Here is a 25,876-nt window from a genome sequence, read left to right as displayed (position 1 = left end):
GGTTTTTGAAAAGGCAGTGTTTCCTCAGGGTGGGGCTGGGTCCTCTTATACAATGAACCAGCTTCTTCTGCACCTTGCTGATAGGCTGAGACTTGTAGGTTTCACATGGGAAGAAAGCGGATAGTGTTGTAGACACCTTTCAGTGTGGCATCTTTCTTTGCCATGGTCATGGTCACATTGTCCCTTTAGGGAAGAGAACCCCTTGGCTAATTTGTGGTTCACCTTGGGTAGTAAAGTCGGTTTATCACACAGCATCAACTCATCATTCACCTCATGAGCACTCAGAAGATAGCTTTTGATTGACAGGCTGTTAGGTCAGCTTCTGAGTTTTCTTTTGAAATAGCAATGTTATCTCACATTTTCTTATAGATCCCATCTCTTTTTCTTAAAGGAAAAATGTGCTCATTAACAGAGGTGAGAGGATGTCTGGTATATTCAGTGTTATCAAAGAGACTGCTGTGCTCAAATGACATGAGCAAGAGAGAGCAATAGGTGATAAGGTCAATGAAAAAGAACAGAGGTTAATCAGGTAATGAACTGTCACTTAGGAGACTGTTCTTCCCTGGAAGAATTTCTTATCTGAGATGTGAAGGTCTATGTTTAGGAACTTAAGGGATGAAGCCAGTTCTGAAGATGAGGAGATCGTACTGAGAAGCACTCCACAAAGCCAGACTCACCTGTGGATGTGAAGACACACTCTAGGCTGACTCCTCCAACCATGCCACCGCCCCCAACCACTCAAGGAGCTCCAAGAACCAGCTCATTTACACCAACAACATTAACTAATGGCACAAGCCATTCGCCTACAGCCTTGAATGGCGCCCCCTCACAGCCCAATGGCTTTAGCAACAGGCCTTCCTCTTCTAACTCTTCTTCTCTGGCTAATCAACAACTGCCCCCAGCCTGTGGTGCCAGGCAACTCAGCAAGCTGAAACGGTTTCTCACTACCCTGCAGCAGTTTGGCAATGACACCTCACCAGAGATTGGAGAAAGAGTCCGTACCCTGTGCTAGGACTGGTGAACTCTACTTTGACAATTGAAGAATTTCATTCCAAACTGCAAGAAGCTACTAACTTCCCACTGCGACCTTCTGTCATCCCATTTTTGAAGGCCAACTGCCCCTGCTGCAGTGCGAACTCCTCCACTGTGCAAGGCTGGCCAAACAGAACCCTGCCGAGTACCTCGCCCAGCACGAACAGCTGCTTCTGGATGCCAGCACCACCTCCCCTGTTGACTCCTCAGAGCTTCTTCTCCATGTGAACAAAAACAGAAGAGGTGAACTCCAGACAGAACCAAAGAAAATAGCTTTGACAGAGAGCCTTTGCCCTCAGAACAAGCGACCCTGCACTATTAGCCCAGGCCAGCGGTATAGTCCAAATAATGGCTTATCCTACCAGCCAAATGGCCTGCCTCACCCTACCCCACCTCCACCTCAGCATTACCGTTTGGATGATATGGCCATTGCCCACACTACAGGGACTCCTATCAACAACCCAGCTACAGGGACCTCAGGGTCAGAAACAGACCTATGGGGTTGCATGGCACACGTCAAGAAGAAATGATTGATCACTAACAGACTAACCGAGAATGGGCAGAAGAACGGAAACATCTTGATCATCTGTTAAACTGCATAATGGACATGGGAGAAAAAAGAAGACGATCACTCACTGTACTAAGGCGATGCAGGAAGCGGACCGGGAAGAACTGAATTACTGGATCCGGCGGTACAGTGATGCCGGCAGCAGTAGCAGCAGTCACTCCAGACAGCAGAGTCCCGTCAACCCTGACCCAGGGGCATTAGATGCACATCGGGAATTCCTTCACAGGCCTGCGTCTGGATACGTGCCAGAGGAGATCTGGAAGAAAGCTGAGGAGGCCGTCAATGAGGTGAAGTGCCAGGCAATGACCGAGCTGCAGAAGGCTGTGTCTGAGGTGGAGCGGAAAGCCCACGACATGATCACGACAGAGCGAGCCAAGATGGAGCGCATGGTGGCTGAACCAAGCGGCAGGAGCAGAGGACGCACTGGCAGTTATCAATCAGCAGGAGGATTCGAGTGAGAATTGCTGGAATTGTGGCCATAAAGCAAGTGAAACCTGCAGTGGCTGTAACACAGCCCGATACTGTGGCTCCTTTTGCCAGCACAAAGACTGGGAGAAGCACCAGCACATCTGTGGACAGACCTTGCAGGCCCCGCAGCAGGAGGACACGCCCGCAGTCAGCTCCTCTGTCACGCCCAGCAGCGGGGCCGGGAGCCGATGGTCACACCACCAGCAGCCACTCCGAAGTCGACCACCCCGGGGACCCCTTCCACCATAGAGACAACCCCTCGCTAGATGCGGACTCAGAACTGTCGGAGGAAAGACAACACAACCAACGTGAAACCAATTCTTCGTCCTCAGATGCTCAAAGTCGTTTTTCTGTTTGTTTAGAGATGAACTATCCTATTTCGGTACCTCAGCAAGAGAGAACCTAACTGTTATCTTGAGGCGGTAGTGAAACACAGAGGGCCAGTAACGGGTGGTAATGACTTATTGTGGATAACAAAGATATCTTCTCTTTAGAGAACTGAAAAGAGAGCAGAGAATATAACATGAAATACTAGATTTGACCTCCTCCCTGTTATTTTCAAGTAGCTGGGATTTTAAACTAGATGACCTCATTAACCCATGCTTTACCAAACAGCAAACCCAGAGATTGCTAATTGCTGTTGAAAGCAAAAATGCTAATATTAAAAATCACAATGTTCTTTTTATACAATAATGAAAAAAAAAAAAAAAAGAGGAAACCCCTCAAGGGCATGAGCATTGGATACAGCAGTACACATTTTAACAAGAAGATGAATGGCCTCCGTGGGTTGCTAACTGAACTTTGAAGACCCACTACGAAACGCGCAGATGTGCAGCAGATTAGGAGACACAGATGTTCGGTTTTTTTCCTGTTTCTGAAAAGAAATAATATCCAGGTCAACAGAATGAAAAATGAAAGATTTAAAAAATGCCATAATACAAAGGTTGATATATATATATATATATATATACATACATATACACACACACACACACACACACACACACACAAGTAAGAGACTCAGCCTGCAATTAATTAGCATTCTGGCAGCTTTGACATCAGCCAGCTGCCCTAAATAACCCTTCAACGTTTCTTCACTTTTGCAAGGTTCCACAGAGTAAGACATTGCATCTATTCCAGCTCATTCATTTTACATTGAAAAATAATTTTTTAAAAAAATGGTGGCTCCAGCTCCAGCCCCTTTCCAAAATTTTTCATCCCCATCCTATTTCCTATTTGGATTTTTAATTAAAAACTAGTAGTTCTCTTGGTGTTAGAACACTTCTGCCCTGTGAGGCTTCCCAATGGTGTTTTTCTTGTAAATGTGTTGGACAAATGTGAAGATGCATTGTAGTTTATCCATATGCCCACATTTAGTCTCTTTATTCGTAGTTGGTGAGAAACTTGTATCTTTCTATGCTGCTTTTATATCTGCATGTATTAGTGATATTTCTCTAGTAGTTAAAAAAAAGGCAAAAAAATTTTTTGGTTGTCCTCAAGAAAAAAAAAGAAGAAAGCTATCTTTTGGAGCTGCTATTTATTTCACTCTCTTATACAATCTTTTTTTCCTGAACCAGAATGCTTCATGGAATGCTAACATATTGGTGTTTTTGTAAGAGGGATGTACATAAATGTATTTTGCACTGTCACAATGACTCCCTAGGCTTGCTTCCTCCCCACCCCCAGCAAACTTTGTAAATATGCTAGAGCCATTTCATCAATGTTAGCTGTAGCATAGAGTAGTAGTGGAATGTTCTTTGTCTTTTTCCTTTTTTTTTTTTTTAACCATTATTAGGGACTTTTTAAAAAAAATAAAATAACAAGATATCCTACTTTAAAAAAAAAAAGACAGTGTATGCATATTGCTGTAAGGTCATTTAAGTATTTCTAATTTTACAAAAAAAAAAAGAAATCATTAGAGCTCCAAATGCTGAGGTGTAGACTGACAGCTTTAACACTGCTGCGTGCCAGGTTATAAAAGAGAAGTCAGCCAAAGACTGATCTGATGGACCAAAATCAGAATTTTGAAAAGCACCAGTACTACTTTCCAAATGATCAGCAGGTTAAACATGTTCAGCAAGGTATAGTGTGAATCCATTAACCCTTTGTTGTCCAGGATCCAGACCAGAACTACTTGTTAGTTTTGAACGCAGTAGCCCTGGATGTGGTTATGTGCTTTACGAGAGTCAGCAGTGCTTCAGGCCGAGTAGACAACCAAAGTTGATAAAGCTGGGAAGACACTTCTCCACACACAGGTACACCAGGTATTTCCTCAAAAATTGAAAGTAATCCATTAGCTTTGTCAGGGAGGGGTCACAGTTTGGACACAGTTTTACATGGTTTTAAGTTACCTGCATAGGGGCAATCCTCAAGTGGTTTGCTCTAAGCCTCTTAAATATTACATTTTTCTTAAAGCATTTCCCTCTGTATTTTAATATACAAGTTGGTTTTGATTTAAAAAAAAAAAAAAAAAAGAAAAAGAAAAAGAACAGAAGAAATCAGGTAGAACCTGGTGGCCACTATAAGGACTTTGGCATTTGTCTGAGATGGGGAGACTGCAAGGTTCAGAGGAGAGAAGTGACATGATATGGCTTAGGATTTAAGGAATGTTGTAAAATAGGGACTCTGTCTTGGTCACCTCTGTAATGTTCGTGTCAACAGACTCTCTGGAACCTGGGAAATCCCTAATACATTTGAGCAGAATTATAGTAACTTACTAAGAACAAACCGAACAACACAAGAAGAAGCATGGCACCACCCCAGGTCATTTCTTTTAAAGTCTCAGTGTTTATATACTGTCCAGGACACAAATGCCCACATTTTAGTAGCTCATCTCCTAAAGGATATCCAGTAAAGCCAGCAGCTTCTATCGTATGGGTGAAACTTTCCAATGCTCAGGAGTCCCTGTATCTTCCATATATCCCTTCCTTACCAGGACTGACTGACTTTCAACAATTTAGTTTCCGGTCCTCAAGTTGTGTAAAATACTGAGAATATTCAGATGTGAATTGTCTTGGTAATCCAGACCATTATTATTATAATTCCTAGAAAATCATGGAGCTAAAATAGCTTTTTCATTTAGCAAAACAAATAAGCTTGTATCCTCTGTCCTCAGCTGACATACTTTCATGGAGGGCTTGTCTTTGATCTGTTGTCTTTATTTCTGGTTTATTTGGAATGAGTGTTTTTCCCTCATCAAGGCTGGGAGCTCACTAGAGACAAACGTTAGGAAGGAAAGCAAATGAAGTTCTGATTGTGAATTCCCATAGTTTCTCACGGCAGTTTCAGAACTACCCTTTTGAAAAGGGTCCTAAGTATTTTGGTTGGAAGCCCAGCTGGTGAGTCCTCAAGGGAGGCAGGCTGTTTCAGGGCTGGGGATTTGGGTTTCAAGTCTAACCATATGGGTTCCTGCTGTGGCTCAACTACCATCAGCTGGTGACCTTGGGCAAATCGACTCCTCCCTTGGAGCAAAGAAGAAAGAAGCATTCACTGAACCCCATTCGTGAACCCAGTACTGGGCCAAAAATCTAAACCTGACAGCAACTCTATGAGATGGATATGTCTCCATATTACAGGAAAGGAAATGGAAGCTCAGAGAATTTCAATAAGTGGCTCAAAGACACGTGATCGGTGAATTCTGAAACCAGCATCGGCATGTCACTGAGGACCACACACTTGCACTCCTCCTTCTTAGCCTGGGCTTATTCCTCTGGAAGGTGAATACATTGGTTATCCTCCATGGTCCTTCAGCTCCAAGAATTTATAACTGAGTGGGGTTGATCCTGGTGGCACAGGAGTTCATTACATAGCACGTAACTACATCGTGTTCATGCCAACCCCTTCCCATCCAGGGCTTTTGACTCATGAAGGCTGGTCTCTGCCTCCCACCCTGCCCAACATTTTTCCTTCTTCCTTGCTGCTTCTTCCTGGCAATTTTTGCTTTCCTCCCTCAAGCTTATTCATTTTCCTCTTCTCCTTCCTCAAATGCCTTCCTGTTTTTCTCCTGTGTACTTGTGTTTCTTCCTCTTCCAAAAATCCCTGTGTAAACTCACTTTCTCTTTTCCAGGCTTTTACTCATTTTTATCTGGAAATATTCCTGGTCAAATAAACCGTTTGCATGGCTTTGGAAAAGTCACCAAACTCTGTACTTCATTTTCATTTGTTAAATGAAAACAGTGTATTGCCCGGTCTCCCTAGTGCCTTCCAGTGCCAACCTGCTGTGATTATAAACACATCTTCAATCCTTTCCTTTCCCCTGTATTCCCTCAGCAGCTGTGGGCTTCATTTTTTTTTTTTTTTTTTTTTTTGGGGGGGGGTCAGTTTGCAGTTCCTATCATGCTACTTTGCTTTCATACTTGAATTTTTGCCATGCGCAACATTTAGGTAGTTCGAACTAGTCTGTAAACTCTTGGAAAGAAGGGAATCATGTGACTTCCTCCTCTGTAGATACTCCTAAGGATCTGAGGTTGGTACTGCAGAGGTGGAATACAAGTGTCTCCTTAGATACTCCACTCCTATTCCCAGTCCACAGGACTAATCCACCAATTCAGGGGTTATGCAAATTATACCATCAACTGTTGGGCATATATGACAGGTGACAAGTCCCAGCCACAATCTTATTTTTCTATTGTTCTTGCCATATTCCTAACATTCAGTTTAAAAAACAATCTTTATTTACTCATGAGTCTGAGACTTAGCTCTTAGATGTTGACTATTTTGGAATGATTCTATTAACAAACTAATCTGTGTCTGTATCCTTAGTTGGCAGATGAAATTTGGATGAAACTGTCTCTTTGTGATGTCCCCTGGATTTCAGGAAAAAAAAAAAATTATGTCCTCTTGGTCTAAGAGGATGCATAGGGCTTTCAGATTAATCAGAAATCTTTAGGCACCATTAAGTTAAGATGTAAGTGTTTTTCTATGCTGTCATCCATGGCATCTAAGGTTTGTATTGCAGAGGAGGAAGATATTATTTATTTATTTAGTCACTCATTCAAAAATTGTTTTACGGAACACCTACTATGTGTCAGACTTGGGTGTGTATGTGAAAAAATAAGTAAAACTTGGATTTTACCTTTAAGAAATACTTGGCCATAAAGGAAAGAGGTACTAAAACAGTTACCGTAATGCACTGAGACATACTGCCATAAAGACGTGTAAGAGGTTCCGAGGAGTAAGGAATTGGATATAACCTGAGGCATCACAGAACCTCTCACAGAATAGGTGAGTCTGGGGCCAAGCCTTAGTAAGATCTGGCAGCAGGAGGGTGCAGGGCATTCCTGGAAGAAGGGACACCTGCACAAAGGTTTGGGGTCAAGTCTAGAGAATAAAGGCATGGGGTGGAGGCAAGGGTAAAAGTCAGATCAGAAAAATAATCAGGAGCCAGACAGCCAGGACCTTAAATGCCCACCAGAGAAAGTCACAAACTAGTAACTCTCAAGTAAGCTGGGGGAGAAAGGCTCAGTGTGGTGCGGCCAGTTAGCGTGTCATTGTGTGGGTTCTCATGAGAGGGAGAGGGAGCAGTAACAGATGCCTCAGGAGTTCTTGCAGTAGTGATTAGGGCCCACTGGCACCATTAACAGATAGTAAAATGTGTTTGAGGGAGAAGATAAAAAAGTGGATTGTGGGGCCAACTGAGATTTTCATGCCTGTATAGATTTGCTTGTAGATGATAGTTGAAGCTATGGGATTCTATGACATAAATTTGGGAGATTGAAGAAGACCAAAGATAATACCTGAGTCACCCCACCTTTAAGGGAAGGGCAGAGGGGAGGAACTTTTAACAATGATGGTAAAAAGAGATGAGTGGAGTCTCACCTAAATGAAAGGGGAGACTGATGAAAGGCTTTTGGAACTGAGGCACCTTTTGCCCCCTGGAGACAAAAAGGGCATTGCAACAAAGTCCCTATATAGATGAGTGCCTAGGAGTGAGATAATGGGTATGCCACTGGCACATGTGCATGTATGTGTGTACCTGGGTGTACATGTGACTATGAAATTTGTGTTCACTATGTGACATGTATGTAACGAAGACCCTTCTATGTTCTTGGGGTCTGACAATCAGAGGAGCAAGGTAGGCGGATGGTAGCCAAAGTGTGGAGCTCACCAAGGGGTGAAGAGTCAAAGGGCAGGGAAAGTGAGAGCTAGGATTTGAGGAGCAGACCTGGAGGGCTTCCAGAGAGGGGTGCTGCTTACACCCTCTGGCAGGCAGGTGGAAATCAAAAGTGGCTGGGAGACTTGGGGGAGGATGGCTGTGCCAGATGCTACAGAGGGGTTAAAGAATGGAGAAGTGGCTTGGAGATTGCCATTTGGAAAGCCACCTATCACAGGATGACTTCTGGGGAGGCTGACAGAAGAGTGCATGGAAGATGGGGAAGTGGTCTGAGCAAGGAAAGGGGAGAGGCAGTGATTCTTGGGTGGGAAGCAGGAAGAAGTTGAGGCCGTTTCTCCCATTAAACTTACCAGCACATCTTGAGGACTTACAAAGATTGTTTTGGACAACTTTCATTTCAAAAATTAGTAGTTTTCCTAAGAGGATGATAAAACTTAAAAGTACTATAATATGCTTTTCTGCAATATTTAAATAACTTCTGATCCTGTCAGTGGTTAATATTCACTTTTTCAGGAATTTTAGGCTTTTGGCAATACATCAAGCAAATATTCTAACATAGAAAATTAAATTCCTTTTTTTAAAGTGAAGTATCTTTCAAAAATATCTCTCTCACATTAACTGAGACTCAGATGTATATGTGTGTGCATGTGTGTGTAGACACCTGTAGATGTAAAATGTGTCTATGTGTATGTTCATTTAGTCAACTAATATTTTTCATACTCTATATGTCAGGCAATGTAGATGCTATATACCAGTGAACAAGAAGGGTACGGTTGAGCTAGTTTTTATACTGAGTTCAGATATGAATGTGTGTGGCCAAATTATTATATATTGTATTGGCAAAAGAGAAGAACTAATCTGAAGAAACATAACTCAATGGGCCATAAAATAAAAAAGTTTAAGGTACCATTTATTCCTGCATAAGGATGATCTTATGCAGTGATTTGCTGGTAAACTGGTCCTCTGGGCAGTACAGGAGGAAGTCCTGATATGTAGCATTTGCTAATTGCCATGGTGTAAATACTGTCACCATGACTGATTTAAATTACCAACATGATATCACTGGATGTGGAGCTGGGGAAGAGATATGCACACTCAGCTCCAGCAGCCAGCATGAACCAGCTTCAGCATGCCACTAATTCCTCATGCAGGCAGAGAAATAGTGCTGATAATAATTTTCTTCATTTGCAGAGCTGTTGTTGTTCACCAGGTGTTTTGATATCTTCTCCTTTACTTGCACAGCACTTTGTATGTGATGTCAGAAGATATGATTTGAAGAATGTTGAAAAGGTCTTTGACAATCACAAGGTCTTACATGCCTACCAAGGAAACTCTGGTATAATATTCATGAACATAGGTCATGTCTTTTAAGGAATAAAATGTAAGAAATATATTAAACCAGGATAAGACAAGAAAGATCTTGATTATGAGTTACTATTGGACAGAATGACCCAAAAGAGGTCATAGAAAGAAAGGGTTAGCTAGCCAGATAAGGAAAATTGTTCAGAAGAGAGACCCAAGGATATTAAAGACATAATTTTTCTTATGTCATATATTACTGAGGGTATGGCCTGTTCCTAGATCATAGATCTTGCCAAATATAGTTCATGCTCTATTATCCGCTCTAATAGAGGAAAGTTGAACAACATAATTCAAAACAATGGACAACCTTGAAAGGTATATACAATTGGATTTGCACAGGAGATAATGCTTGCTTCTTGGCATTTTACCATCCTGAGAATGGCTTACTTATTCTCTTTCTGGAGCTTAGAGAACTTACTCATTACAAAGCAAATTGTAAAGAATGAGAAAAACCACACGACTAGCACAAATCTAGTCCTTTTTGTATGAGTGAGGTGGTTAAATCTCCTAGGTAACTTAATAGTCTCATTTAATAATTAGTTCTAGTAAAACCTTGTCCTAGAAATGAACATACTTTTTTTTTTTTCCTGAGAGGAATATTTAATTTATTTGACTGTAAGCCTTAAAGTGTACTGTGTGTGTATATGTGTGTGTGCACTTCAACTGCTGCTGACTACAAGAGAAATCAATATCTGGCCACTGGCAGTTATGGACTGTTAGTACTTGATGACAGTTGATATATTGGTGGCCAGCAATGAGGAGAATAGTGGTGTGCGTCCTATCAATTTTTAGAGCATGTTTTATCTGTACCAGTAACAGTGGCTCAGCATTCCATTTGTCATTCTTGCCCTTGAAATTAGAAGTTGATAAATGACAGCAACTTTTAGTCCACCAAATCATGTGCTTTTCCATGTTCCTTTGATCAGTTGCAGAGCAGAGAAAGAAAAAAAATTCTAAGCTCTAATGGCAGTTAGGGGTCTTGGGTTGTAGGCTTGGGTAGAAAATGCAAGCCAAGAGGTGGCTTCAGTGGCAGACTGCTCTTATGATGGCTCTTTGGTTGTCATTAATGATGAAAACAATTTAACCTTTGCATACCTGTAACCCCAGCATCTCGGAAGGCTGAGGCAGGAGGATTGTGAGTTCAAGCCAGCCTCAGCAACTTAGCAAGGCCCTAAGCAACTTAGTGAGATCCTATCTCAAAATAAAATATAAAACAGGCTGGGGATGTAGCTCAGTGGTTGAACCACCCCTGTGTTCAATCCCTGTTAGCAAAAAATAAAAATAAAATTAAAAAAAAATTATTTAGCTCAGTGAACCCAGACTTCAACAATCCAGTCAGTGGCCAAGTTTGACTTTTTCTTTTTGGTGTGTCTTGCTGCTGTTTCCTTTTGTCAGTGCTGTTCTGCCTCCACTCTCTTCCAGAATATGTTACCTCAAATTGGGATAAATATGACACTTTTCTAATGGCAATCATAATAATTGCAATGCCTAGTACCCAAAATCTGAGTACTGTTCAAACTTGACTGAGGACTTTCAACTAATTTTATTAAATGGACATTCCTGTGATGTTAAAAACCAAGACTTGGAGTGGCTAAGTGATGTGCCCAGACTTACAGAACTCGCCCTCCAAATTAAGGGCCCTTTCTCCACTCAGATTCTCCCAGCCTCTTTATGCTCTTAGTCTTGTTCTGATATAATCTATACAGGATCGCCAGAACAACCATCCAATCAGCTCTTATTTCTGTGAGAATCCTTTCCCAACAGGTCCAGTCCAAATCCGTTACCTCTTTCCTCAGAATGCCTCAGCACTCAGGAACAAATTAAACACCATTGGCCACTAGTTTTTTCCTATGCAAAACTCCATGATTCTCTAGCTCATGTTGAATGTGGAATCAATGAAAATCTCTAAATCTTTTTCATGTGAGTTTAAAAATCATTTGGTCATATGATAGTAGGTCTTGATAATACCCAGAGGAAGACTACCAATCAGAAAAATCATGTCATCTTTGCCTAAAAATCATCCTTCTCTCTTGCATATCTGGCATTAAAAATCTACTTGTCCTTCAAAGCTCTGTGTGTGTGTGTGTTATAGTTTGGATGTGAGGTGTCGCCCAAAAGCTCATGTGTGAAACAATGTAAGAATTAGATTGTATTATGAGAGCCTTAGTTCAATCAGTAAATTAATCCCTCTGATGGTATTAATTGAGTGGTAACTGAGGCAGGTAGCGTGTGGCTGGAGGAGCTTGGTCATTGGGGGTGTGCCGTTGGGGGTATATGTTTTGTATCTGGTGAGTGGAGCCTCTCTTGCTTTCTGATCATCATGTAAACTGCTTCCCTCTGCCATATTCTTCCACCATGATGTTCTGCCTCACCTCTAGCTCCAAGGAATGGAGTCAACCCTCTATGAACTGAGACCTTTTCAACCATGAGCCCCTAAATAAAGTTCTCCTGTGCAATTGTTCTTGTCAAGTCTTTTAGTCACAGCATCAAAAATGCTGACTAGAACAGTGTGTGTGTATATGTGTATGTGTGTGTGTGTGTGTGTATGATAATTTTCTGATTCTCCATTCAAACACAATCTATCTTTTGAACATTTTTTTGTTACTTGTTCTGTCGTGATTATTTTTATTTTTTGTTTCTTCAATTCCTTATAATCTGTGTAATCCTTGAGGTCAGTAACACACATAAATTTCGGAAATAGGATTTACTCAGTAAGCATTTGTTGAATTCAGTTGAAATTAGTTAGTCTGAAGGCATTCCAAGACAGTGGAAGTCCTTTTGTCCAACACAATTGCTACAGTATTGTTTTGTTGTGGTTCATCAAAAAAGGTAGATTAACTTCAACAATAATTTTTTTTTAAAAATCAATTTATATAACATAAACCACTTAACTTAAAACCTACATTAATTTGTCAAATTTTAAGTGGAGAGCCAAGGACTTCCATTTGAGCTTGAGTTCACTAATTCAATTTCCTGGTTTACTTTCTTGCATTAATCACACTCAGAATGAATAATTTAAAATTTCCAATGTGCATTACTTCCACGTGGAAGGGGAACTTATAAACATCTGCAAGCAATCTGAGTGCAGCAACTATTAAAAATTTTCCCCAGCCCTTGATAATCATCTCTATTAATTACACTGCAGTTCTTTGGAATTACACTGTCCAATAGAACAGCTACTTGCTACTTGTGTTTACTGAGCACTTGAAATGTGAACAGTCACTATTAAATTGTGCCAGAAGTGTTAAATATGTGATGAATTTCCAAACCATAGTACAAAAAGAAGAACATAAAATATCTCATTGTGTATGATATACGTTGAACTAGTAATTTGGTCTCATAGTATTAGATTAAATATAGTAGATTATTAAAACTAATTTCATCCCTTTACTTTTTGTGTGTGTGTGACTTGTAGAACATGTAAATTTACCTATGTGGTCTGCATTTTATTTCTATGGAATAGCACTGCTTTGGAGAGTCATGTTTATTGGTTTGTGCAAAACACTCAATGCCACTTTCATAGAACCACTCTTTCCTCTTTTCCCTCAATTTTCTTAAATGTACTTAATATTCAGTTAAATCACATAATAAGAAGGATGACCATCATGATCAGGTTTGAAAATATATACGACTGAATTTTGGCATGCTTGGATTTCAGCCTGTGGGAGCTTAGACTCATTTCCTCATGTCCTTATGTGCCGTGGGCTGTCAGTGTGCTGTTGACTAGAGCAGAAGCTCAGTGTGGTTTGTTGGGAAAGGAGTTAAGTAGTGAGTGGTTAAGAGGGCTGCTACTTGCCTCTATACTGGTGTATAAAAGAGCAACAGCATGGGAACGTTATCTTTTGATATTTGTTTTAAAATGGCAATATCACCACTCTTTTTTCTATTAACTTCCCCAACACCTTTGGAATCATAGACTTGAGTAATACATTTCAGGAATCAGTTTATTAAATTGAAAACAGATTCATTCCATTACGGAAAAAGCAAGAAAGTAATGGTTGTCTTAATGAAAATGGCTACATATAGCCAAGACATTTGGGGTAAGTGGTTGTCTATATCCTATGAGCGAGTTAGTTCTTAAGAGGCTGTTGGGGTTTTGGTTTCTTCTCAAGCTGTAAGGGTAAGGAAACAGACACTGCTGTCTTGTAGAGGAATTTGCAACTGGTTAGAATCTGGCCTGCAGTATAAAGTCATCCCTCATCCCACTAATTCAGTGCGGTCTCCTGGAGTTATGATGAAGCACTGACTTCCGTGTAAGAAGACAGCTCTCTTCACCCACGGTCTTGCCTGACCAGAGGGGCAAATAGTTTGCAAGTTATGTTATGTCTATAAGGCACATGAGAGGGGTTTGTGAAATCTGCTTTCACATCCCAGCTGTGAGTAGGACAGGAGATATGAATTGTCTTGTCTGCTTTTGGGATAGATAACATGGGGGTGCTCATGCATCAATCCATCCAGACCTTACTTCTCTGTGTCTGACAATACCTCATTGTGGTCGGGGAACCTGTGCTTGAAGCAATGCAGTTCTATTATTTCTAGAGTACAGCATGTTAAGTCTGAGCTTGTCAGATACAGTGCTAGAGGCAAGATACTTGTTATTTCTTCAACAACCCTGTCTAATAGGACTTTATCCCTGAGTATACAGTGCTATGGAAATGGGTGTTTTAAATTAGATGAAATGGGTGCTGTGCAGATCTACTTCTGATCCAAGCAAATGGCAAGACCAGACTACTGGACTCATATAGGGCACTAAAGTGAACATTGTTCAGCTCATGCACCAAATGCTAATTTCAGAGGAAGAGCATTTGTTAGGAGATACTTTTTGATGAGCACTGTTGGTTTGCTTGCAAATGACAACAACAAAAATAATAATCAGAAAAGTAAAATGTAGAAGTGAAACTCTTCTGCTCTATCCAGTTGGGTAATAAATAAACAAACCAAGCATATTCAATCTCCATGGGTCTGTGTCTTTTATAATCATTTTCCTCCAAAGATTCCTGATGGAGGACATGCAAGACATCAGGTTGCAGGTTGGAAAGACTGTACTGGGGAAAACTCTCAGGGTTATAAGAACCTTGTGGATATCAGAAATGAAGTGACCTGCCTTGAATTCTCCTTGGCCTCCTCATCTCTGTGTTCCATGGATGGTAAGTAGACCTCGATTCCTATCTCACACCATAATTCCAACTCTGACCCTGTGGTTTGGGAATCTATGTGCTTTGTGGTACAACTGTGGTTTTTACATGTCTTACTTGAAAACTGGTTCTGATTTTTCAATGACATGTAGACAAAAGATGGATTCATGAGGGGAAGCCTCAGTGTTGTTTGGCTCAGTGTTTTTGAACTTACTGATTTCTTGGATATAAGAAGGGATGATAGAAGAAAATATTTTATTAAGGAATCCACAAAACTTTAAGAAGAAAGTAACCTTCTATATTGAAACCAACAGCATTCCTCAATTTTAAATGTATGAAAAATAATCTTATAATTTGTTTTTCTGTCCTGAACCTGAGAAAGGAGAAGGAAATGTCTCTATTTGCTTTTCCTATATAAGCTCTTATCTATGTAAAATTTAAATACATAATTTTCATACTGTGGCTAAATGAAATACCAAGACTAATGGGTAGGGGTCGATGTTACCAATGTCAAAGACATAATGTACATGTTGTGAATGTTTATAAACCATGATTTGTGATATTTACCATTATAGTCATCATTTTTTTTAGTGGCTATAGAATTTGGAACTGTGTTTTCAGATCCATTCTGCCCTTTTTGTTCTTTAAGGTGATCATCTAGGACCGTCCCTGACAGGAGAAAGCATGTGAGGAAAGGATGTAGCTTTCTAAGAGGCTGTCCTCAAAGCAATACTAATGATATTCCTTCCCTTTATATACTGTGTGCTCAACTTAAAGTTTTATGTAGTCTAGTTAAGACCACAATAAATTTGGAAATAGATGACCACTAAGAAATTGCCTAGCATAATTGTTAATAATAACAATATTACTGGTAGTAATCTTTAAATTATTGCTATTATTGAAATCATTGATTGTATTTTAGGGCTAGCTGAACACTTTAGATGCAGAATGTCTATCTATCTATCTATCTATCTATCTATCTATCTATCTATCTATAGATGGGGTCTTGTTATGTTGTCCAGGCTACAGGCTGACCAGAACTCCTAGGCTCAAGTGATCCTCCTGCCTCAGCCTCTTAGTTACTGTGATGTGACTATAGGTACATGCCACCATATCCAGGTAAGCTAAAATCTTTACAACAGTCCAAAGAGAGAGTAAAGAGATGAAGCTGTAGAAAGGTAAGAATATTTGCCCAAGGTCAGAGAACTTGGAAGCAATGGAACTTAGATTTTAATCCTGATACTTGTGTTCTTAATAATTATACTGTTTTTATGTTAAAACCTCTAGAATCAGTTTTTTTAAAAAATAATATTTCAAATAAGAGTCAAAATAAAATCAGAAAATCCCAAGGCTAATTGCAACCTGATTTCTTCTTGGTTTTGTAATGCTGAGTAAAAATTGCTGAGCCTTTAGTTTACAAGCATTTGAAGTGCAATGCAGGAGAAAATCTTGATGCCAGGAGTTGTCTCATGTTTGCCTCTAAACTATAATAGCCCAGAGCTCCAGTACTAGAATCAGATTTATTAATCACCCATTATGTGCCAGGAACTGCAGTCCCTTTGGTTGATGGAAAGTGCTGGCTCAACAGTTGATAAGCACACTTGATTATATAAATTCTGCACCCAGTCCTGGAGGCAACTGAGTTCATGGAGCAGAACAGGAAACTGAGGATTAGAAAAATTAGGATACAGGCTTGAAAAGTGTAAAATAAGGGACCCATGTGAGACCCTCTGCCCGACTTCCAGTCTAAGGTTACCTGCTGCTCCTTCATAAAGGATGCACACAGGGCTCGCTCACACTTCCTGACCTTTTCCATCCAATTTCCAATTTTTCACCCATAATAACATTGCTTTTTAGTTTCATTGCTCTTTGATAGCTCATTTAAATGTTTCCTTATTATAAACAATGTTGGTTTAAACTGTCTTACTTGGTATGTTGCTAATAAATGCACACCATTTTTTCTTCAAACAAATACTACTTAATTAGAATGACCAGACTGTTCTTTTTTATTTTTTCAATCTCTGTAGGTCTAACAGGGCTTCAACTTATTTAATTAACTGAAATAACTGTCTCCCTGAACATAATGTTTATCCGGCTTCTCTTTTTATTTAGACTTAGTTTCTAAGAGACCAAGAAATTATTTAGCAACAGGAACACTGACAGTCTGCAAGGCTTTCTGTGCCTGAGCGGGGTCTGTCTTATCTTCCTGCTTCATTGAAGACACACATCTCCCTCAATTGGCATAACACTTTTCTATTTAACTTCTTTAAATAACTGTTGAAGTAAATCATTTCTTTATATTTCTTGTTATGGGAAAACTTGACATCCAGAAGTAAAGAGACTGGTATAAAGATCCAATGACCCAACTTCAACAATATTCACCTGCACAATATTCCTCATCTGTTTTCCCACCCATCCCCTGCCAATTGGTTTATTCTGAAGCAAATCCTAAATGCATATCATTTTACCCAAAAATATTTCAGATGCCTCTTTAGAAAGTGAGGACTATTTCAAAAAGCACAACAATATTATTACTACTCCTAAATAAACTAATATTGATTGTTTAATATAATTAAATATCTACTCATCATTCATATTTCACTGGCAGACATTTTAACTTATTTTAGTTGGTTTATTTAAATTGGTATCCGCAAAAGATCCCATCTGTGTCACTGATTGATAGATCTCTTATAATGTCTTCTACTTATAGATTTCCTCTCCATCTCATTTATTTCTTGTGGTTGATAATTGAAGAACCTGGCTCCTGTTGCTGTAGAGTCTCCATAATGCAGGTTGGGCAGAAATTCCATCTTGCTAAGAACTGCCCACCACATTTTTGCTTTCCAGCGAGCACCTGCCGGTGGTATTGAGTTCTGTTTCATGGCTTTCTGAAGCTTTATTGTCTTTCACTGCTGATAGAAGTGAGGAGGGTTTTGTAGCTGTCAGTGGATAACTTCCACACTTTTTTAAATTTAGAATTTGTGGTGAGAACTTTTCACCAAATTTTGTTGAATCGGTTTTCAAAAAAAATCTTTGATTTTTGTATTCTACTTGCTCTACTTTTTATTATATCAGATTGAACATTTTAAAATAACCAAACATATAAAATGAAACTCATGAGATTTAGATGAAATGAAGACTCTGTTGGAATAATTCAAACTGTTACTAATTAGAACGTTTAAAAAGTTAACATATACCAGAACAAAGTTGGTCTCTACTATCTATAATTCTGTGAAATGTCTTCTGAGAGATGAGTCCCAGCAGTTAGACCATCAGTCAATAGCTCAGATATCAATGATATCAATGTGTGCATGTGTGTGTGTGTGTGTGTGTGTGTGTGTGTGTTTAGAACACCAATGTTTCTTAAATATTGGCTCTAGAATTTTCTGTATTTTAGTGGCTCAGATTTTATGCTCTAAACTGATGAGACTATTCCTACTTTTTGTAACTTACAAAAAGAGCACAGTCAACACTTTTTTGATGGCTCCTCTTAACCTACCAATTGCCATGTAGGAAAATTATAAACATCATCTGGAACTCAAATTTACATTCCCTGACCTTTGTTGTCACAATCCAGGTTCTTTGTGCAGATGAAAATACTCATGCAGGATCAGAGACATTCTGGGAAGATGGGGCAGCCTCAAAGTCGTGGATTTCCCTGAATAACCTCTTCACCATAAATAGAAAATAGATAGCAAAACTTAAATTTCATAGGTGACCTTTACAATAAAAACAATAGGGTAAACTTCTAAACCCCAAAATGCAACCTGCTAGAGAGAAACCACAAAACTCCCAAGACTTACATAGGATTAGCATCTCTGTAGGAGGAAGCAGTGAAAAGCAGTGACACATTTAATCAAGTAGAGAAGAGAACACCACATAGCCAACCAAGTGTTCAGTAGAAAGTATAGGAGGCCAGTTTTAGGACAAGTGTGTGGGATCAGAGTGAGAGATCTGAGCTCTGCAGCAGTCAAGGGCCCTGTGAATTCTCAGTTTTCCAGTTGCTTCAGGACAGTGTCTCACATGGAAGAGAAATTGCTGGCTGTGGATCCAGGACAGTTGAAACAATGAAGAGCAAATTTACAAATAAAATGTTGGGTGGTGGGAGAGAGTCAGGAAGTATCAAAAAGCAAACTCATATTTTCTTAACATTAACTCAAAATTACAGAAAAGGAAACTATGAAGTTAGAAAAGTTACCTTAAATCATGTTCTTTTTAAATGTCAAAAACATAATTTCACCAAAAAGTGGGCAATGGTATGCTATGCAAGCCAAATCTCATACAAAGTATTATAAGAAAAAAGACACAAAAGATGAATAATATCCTGACTACAATGAAATAGTACTCGAAAGACACATTTACAAAATAGATCAAAATGGTTATTTGCTATTTTAAATGAAGTCAAAAGATAATAACAAAATTTTACAAAAAGAAGAAAACACAATTCAAAATTGGATTAAACACGAGACTAACGGTAATGGCAGAACTCAGGAAGGACATTGAAATTGAAGAAAATTTATCTTAGGAAAAAAGACTAAAATGGAAAACACAAGCTAAAAAATACATAAGATGACACAAACGATTATGCCCTGAGATAAATGGAAACTGAAAAAGATGAAAATTTTAAAACTCAAAAAGGAATGACCAGTGAGATATAAAGAATTCTAGGGAAGTGACAGGTGAAGAAGTTCCAATATCCAGTCAAAATCCTTGAAAAGAAAACCATATCGAGAAAACACAGAAATTATTAAACTGTAAGCAAAGAAGACTTTCCTGAAAGTAAAACAACAACAACAACAAAAAAAACACATTGAAATACATACTGAAAAAACACCTGGAATACTTGAGCATATCAACGCCAAATGACGAACACCAAGACACAATATGCTAAAATTTCTTGTGGTTAAAGCAAAACAAATAAACCAAAAATTTTCAATATGCATCTTGACAAAAAGAGAAAGTGAGTTATAAGGAAAAGGAAATTAGATGATCATCAGATATTTCCACATGAATACTGTGTGTCAGAAGAAAGTAAAATAATATTTAATATAATCAAAGATTTCAATGTCATTTTTTAAAACATATATATTTTTAGTTGTAGATAGACACAACACCCCTACTTCATTTTTGTTTGGTGCTGAGGATCGAACCTAGTGCCCCATGTGTTCCAGGTGAGTGCTTTACCACGGAGTCACAACCCCAGCCCCTCAATCTGTCATTTTTGAAGGGTGGCAGGGATAAATTTATTATTTTGAAAAATGAGTAGGGAAAGGATTAAGCATTTTTCTATATGAAATATAACACTGGATAACCAATTGTGGATGGGCAAAAGTGTTTTATTATATTTATTATTGTAGCATCTGAACTAATTAATGAAAAAATTAATGATAGAATTAAAATATTACCCTGAGACACATGGTCATTGAACATACAGGCTACTAACATCAAAAAATAGAAACAATCAGACATAATGGGGATTCCTAACCAAAAACCACACCATCATCCCTACATTTTTATACAACTGTTAGGGTTTGGATCCAGAATGCCCCCCACACCACTGGCACAGCAGAAAGCTCATGTGTTGAAAGCATGGTACCTAATGCAAGAAAGTTCAGAGGTGAGGTTTTTAGACAATGATTGGATCATGAGGGCTCATAATCAGTGGATTAGTGAACTGGATGAATTGGGAGCTGAATGGACTACATGGAGGTGGCACCTAGTTGGAGGAAGTTGTCACTGGGGTTGTGCCCTTGGAGGATTTATCTTCCCCCAGCTGTCCCCACTTCTTTCTCTGCTTCTCAGCTCCCATGAACTGAGTGAACAGCTTTCCTCTGCTGTGCCCTTCTGCAGTGATGCTGTGCCTCACCTCAGGTCCAGAGCAATGAAATCAGCTGACCATGGATATAAGCCAAAGTAAATGTTTCCTCCTCTAAGTTGTTCTTGTCAGGTATTTTTGTCACAGCAATATAAAGCTGATGAACCTGAATCTGATTCATTTTCCAGATCTGACTTCCCCTTCATAGAAAATATGGAGGACAGAGGCACTTGGTTAATTGCACTGTGAGTTGTCAAAGATAACCAGAGCTGAACACAGTTAAAGTAATAGAAACATTTCTATTCAGAAACTATTGCAATAGGGGGAAAGAGACTTTAGTGTGCAACTGAGTTCACTTCTGATTACAAGGGGAGGTGGAAATTTATAGCAAAAGAGGAAGTCAATGCATGGAAAGAAATTCTAAGAGGAGACATCAAGGATATGGGGGTTTCTTGCTAAAATGACTTAATAAAATTTTTACTGATGACAGGCCAGAGTGATGAGATATCAAGAATTTAGATGAGAAATTTAATCATACATGCAGGCTGTCTTAGTTCATTTTCTGTTACTATACCAAAACACTTGAGACTAGATAATTTATAAAGAATAGAAATTTATTTGACTCATGATTCTGCCTGTATCTGTTCACTATCTGGTAAGGACTTTGTGCTGTATCATAAAATGGTGGCGGGCATCATGAGTCAGAGCAAATGTGTTAACTCATGTCTCTTCTCTTATAAAATCACTAATGCCATCATGGGGTATCCATTCTCATGACCTCATATAATCCTAATTGCTTCTTAAAGTCTCCACCTCCAAAGGCTATTAATGCATGAATTCAGGCGATTACATTTCTGATATGGGAAGTTTTGACGGACACATTCAAACTCTTCTGTTGCCATCAGTAACAGAGAAACAGCAGATTGGTTTTGTCCTAGATTCTAGCTCTGATTTTCCTTTACTTAACTGTGAGAAGTTGTACAGTTTCTTTCTACTCTCTTAGTCTCCAGTTCTCACACACATTCTGGTTAAGAATCCCTTTGTTCAAAGTAAACTTCTTCAGAAGTCCTTCAGCTAAAACAGAAGAAGGCAGAAACGCTCTGTCCGTATGTGTACATGTATTCCTTTTCCCCCTTTCTATTGGTTCTTTGTAGTTATACATAACATTAGGATTCATTTTGACACAATTATAAAAGCTTGGAATATAATTTGTTCTAATTCAGTTCCTGGTACATCCCCTTTACCTTCCCTCCTCCCATCCCTTCCCTATACTTATCTTTCTGCTATTTACTTATAGTTTATTTGTTTGTTTGTTTTAATTAGTGTCTTGTGGATGTACATGCTGGTGACATTCACTGTGATATGTTCGTATATGTACACGGGAATGTTAAATCAGATTCATTCCACTGTTCTTCCTTTGTCCCTCCCCTTCAATTCCCTTTGTCGACACAACTGACCTTTCTTCTCTTTTGGAAGTGATGCAGAAAAGAGGCAAGACCTGGTCAACTGCTTCTGGCTTCGTGGCCCTGGAACAGTACAGAACCATCCCATGGGCTAACTGACTTCCTGAGTCCCTTCTGTTTGAGTTCACTCATTTGAAAGTTAGTTTTGTAGGCTTAGTTTTAGAAATGGCCAGTGAAATACAAGCTTAAGGAAATACTAGTCTAAGTCTACTCTGGTAGACAGGTATGTTACTGTCAATTCTTAAATTCATTGTTAGAAATAGAGGAGCTGGGAACAGAGATGTGATAAAAGTCCTTAGTCATACATATACAATCTGCGTGCACACACATTAACATGGCCAGTTGACAGACAATTTTTCTGAATGCAATGGCACAATCGTGTGTCTGGTGCAGACTTCACTGGGAAAGGCTCCTTGGTGAGAACATGAAGCTTCACTGGTCAATCCTCAGCATTGCAGACTTGAAACCTCATTCTGTCCATGTACCCAGAATTCATCAGATCGAGGATTATAAAGCTACTCTCTTATGGGAGCATTGTAGGAGCAAGAAGACAAATTTACTGATTTCTTTTTGGGGGGGGGGGGGGGGGGGTACCAGGAACTGAACTCAGGTGCACTCAACCACTGAGCCACATCCCCAGTCCTATTTTGTATTTTATTTAGAGACAGGATCTCACTGAGTTGCTTAGTGCCTCAGGTTTTGCTGAGGCTGACTTTGAGTCCTCCTGCCTCAGCCACCCGAGCTGCTGGGATTATAGGTATGGGCCACTGCTCCCAGAAAATTTACTGATTCTAATGAGAAATATAATTTCTAGCCCAACCAGGTAGTAGCCAACTGTTCAGCATATCCTTTCCTCTGTCTGAAAGTAACTGTTAGTAAAGCTTAATTTCCTTCACAGGGTTGCTTGTTGAGTGGAGAATCTGAGTTGGATTACTTTAAGGACTAGTGTCACTGTTAGGATAGCCTAGCAAGTCCATCTCTCCAGCTATACCTTCACCTACCTTCACAGATTTTGTCTCAAAATTCAAGGTCCAAAAATGTTGAGTGAAGGGATTTTCCCATTTTAAGGACAGAGGCTGTGCTGCATTGCATATTTATTTCTTCATATTGATATCTTCCCTGTGGTTCTTAACACATTTCAGGTGTTTGTTAATACTTTTTGATAAATCAAACTGTATACCTGGGTTTGCAGAACAAAAGGAAAAGAAGTATGCAAACTGAAAGGGTTCAGTACTAAAGGGTAGGAGGTAAGCCAAAGTAGTATGAAATAGAATTCAGATTTCATAATGTTTTATGAAGGAGGAGGAGACTAAGGTCAGAGTTAACAGTCAATGGTGATAGGGACAAAGCACCTGTTGGTGACCTTTGAAGACACTGTTTTATTAAAGAAGTGAGGACCAAGCATGGGGTGGTCTAAGAAATGTAGAGAAATGAGGAAATAGAGGTGGAAGAAAATGTTGAAGTTTAGTCATCTAAAGAAAATGAAGCAATTGCCCAGGGACCAACCAAAGGCCTGCATTAAGGCCTGTATCATATGTAAGCATATTTGTAGGCCTTGTAGGCCGCCAGAAAGCATCTGGGAAGAAGAATCAATTACTGACAAGCAACAAACTAACCTTAATGAACCTGAAAACTTTTAAGACGGTTTGAACATGTCCTTAGGAATCATAATTTTGATTCCTCAGTTTTATGTCCTTAGACATGAGTCATTTAGAGGTTAGTGTCCTCATCTCTAAAATGGAGATAATAATATCTACTTGAAAAGCTATTAAGAAAAAAAAGCTATTGAGATTCTTAGATAAAATAATGAACGCAAAACAGGACAAGATTGGTACATGGAGATAATAAAATAAATGGTGGTTTCCGTTGTCCTTGTACATTCTCTCTTTATCCGCAGTACGAGGTTTTCTCGCCGTCTGATCCGTACTCCAGGTTCCAGAAAGCTGCAGGCTGTTCATTTGGGAACAATGGAACTGGGCTGTCGTGGACTTAAGCCAGAAGTCCGCAGCTTTGATATGGGAAACTAATGTTGTAACCATTGCTTGGACTGTGGATGGTTTCAGAGAATTACCTATGTTATTTTTTCATCTATTTACCTACTTAGAATAAGGAAACTTGTAGGAGGCACACTTATTATATAAAGTTAATTATTTAAACTTACCCCGAAGTTTCACGACTGTATAGAATTAGTAGCAGTTGCTACATTAAAGAGGATGTTACTTAATTACAAGGAATTTGTTAAAGGTCATATGGAATCTCTCACACTCTCTCTTCTTCATTCATTCATTTTAATTTAAAAATGCAATTTTATGTGTACATTGAGGAATGGCTAAATCAAGCTAATAAACATTGTATTATTTCACTTTACATTATCTGTGTGTGTAGAAGACACTGAAAAGGTACGTTCTGATATACAACAGATCTCTTGAGCTTATTTCTCCTCTATAATTGACATTTTTGTGTCATTTGACCAACATCTTCCTAGATTTTTGACTCCTCAAGCGATCTCTCTTTAAGTCATTCAACTTATTTCTATGTAGAATCCTTTGGCTAGTTTGGAAAAAATTATGTTGTTATACATTCATACAGCCCATGACATTTCCTGACCTCTCTATACTTTCCAGAGAATTTAAAAAAAAAATGTTTTTAGCTGTTGCAAGGCTGAGAAATAATACTAGTGACCTAAGATTAGTAGTGAGAAACAAAGGTACAGAAGACTTTGAACTCATTTGAAGATGCTCAGAAAATTGGAAGGGGCTTCTCTAGGAGTTTGGTGCTTGGTCAGATATTATCCAAAGGAATTTCAGTGTCCCTAAATCTCAGAAAGAATAAGAATGTTGAAATTGAATAATTTGAGGTTTAAATTCCAACTCTCCAATTCATAACTATGGCACTGCAAGCAAATTTTTAAACTACCATTTATCAGGTTATTATCATAGAATAAAATTCATAAGTACTCTGTTTATAGGATTATTGTGATGCATATGAGATCATGTATGTGCAGTGTCTGAGTTAGTGCTTTGCTTTTGGTGGACATATTTCATCTTATTACTTACCTTTTCCTTCATCAAAAAGATGAACACATTTAGGTACTATGTGAATTTCCTTCCCAGGATGCAAGAAAAAAATGTTTTTTTTAAACTTATTTTTTAATTTATGTCAGTGAAAAAATTTGCTTCATAGAAACTGTGATTACTTTTACTATTTAGTGCTGGGAATTGAACCCTGGGCCTCATGCATGTTAGGCAAGCATTCTGCAACTTAGCTACATCCCCAGCCTGAAACTGATTACTCATTACTTAGGGACTGAGAACAGTTCTGTTTTATGAACAGATTTTAAGTACCCTTAAGTGGAGTCATTTTGGAGAGTGGGATGGGAGGGGAGGATTGCAAACAACTGGTTGAACTCTTTGAACATATTGAGGCTCTTTGGTTTACAAAAATAATATTGAGAAATAAATAGTCATATAGTGTGGCCACTAGATACAGGGTACCTTCACATAGACAGGGATGAAGAAGCTATCCCTGTAGTGCAGTTCAGGACTAGATCTGGCTCACTCTCTAACTTATTACCTTATTGCACCTATTTGTCATCTGTAAACTAAGGAAAGTAATAACTACTTTATTTACTACATCAGATGATTAATCATGATAATGCAACTGACCCTCAATATTTATGGATTCTGTAATTTGCAAATTTACTGCACTGGTTAAAATGTATTTCCAGCCCAACAATCAATATTCAACAAAATGGTACAGTGTTGCAACTAGAGTCATCCAGACCAGCCAGATGCTCAGGACTCAAATCACCTCTTAGTTCCTGATGGTGAACAGTTGAAATGCCAGTGGCCTAAGAGCCGGTCTGAGATTTTCTTGTAAAATGGCTGCCTTGTGAGAAAAGAAAGAAAAACAGAACTTTTA

At 39.0% G+C, this 25,876-nt stretch overlaps 1 pseudogene across 1 annotated transcript; it reads left to right on the top strand.

Annotated features, from left to right (window-relative positions):
* Window positions 1-633: 633 nt before the first annotated feature.
* LOC306641525 (protein CBFA2T1-like) lies at window positions 634-2,820 on the top strand (annotated as a pseudogene). The gene has a single exon. The product of its transcript is annotated as a protein CBFA2T1-like (transcript).
* The last annotated feature ends 23,056 nt before the right edge of the window (window positions 2,821-25,876 follow it).

The sequence above is a fragment of the Sciurus vulgaris genome, assembly GCF_902686455.1.
Source record: "Sciurus vulgaris genome assembly, chromosome: 12".
Lineage (NCBI taxonomy): Eukaryota > Metazoa > Chordata > Mammalia > Rodentia > Sciuridae > Sciurus > Sciurus vulgaris.
The sequence above is the reverse complement of the archived record's forward strand: the minus strand, read 5'-3'. Positions and strand labels throughout refer to the sequence as shown.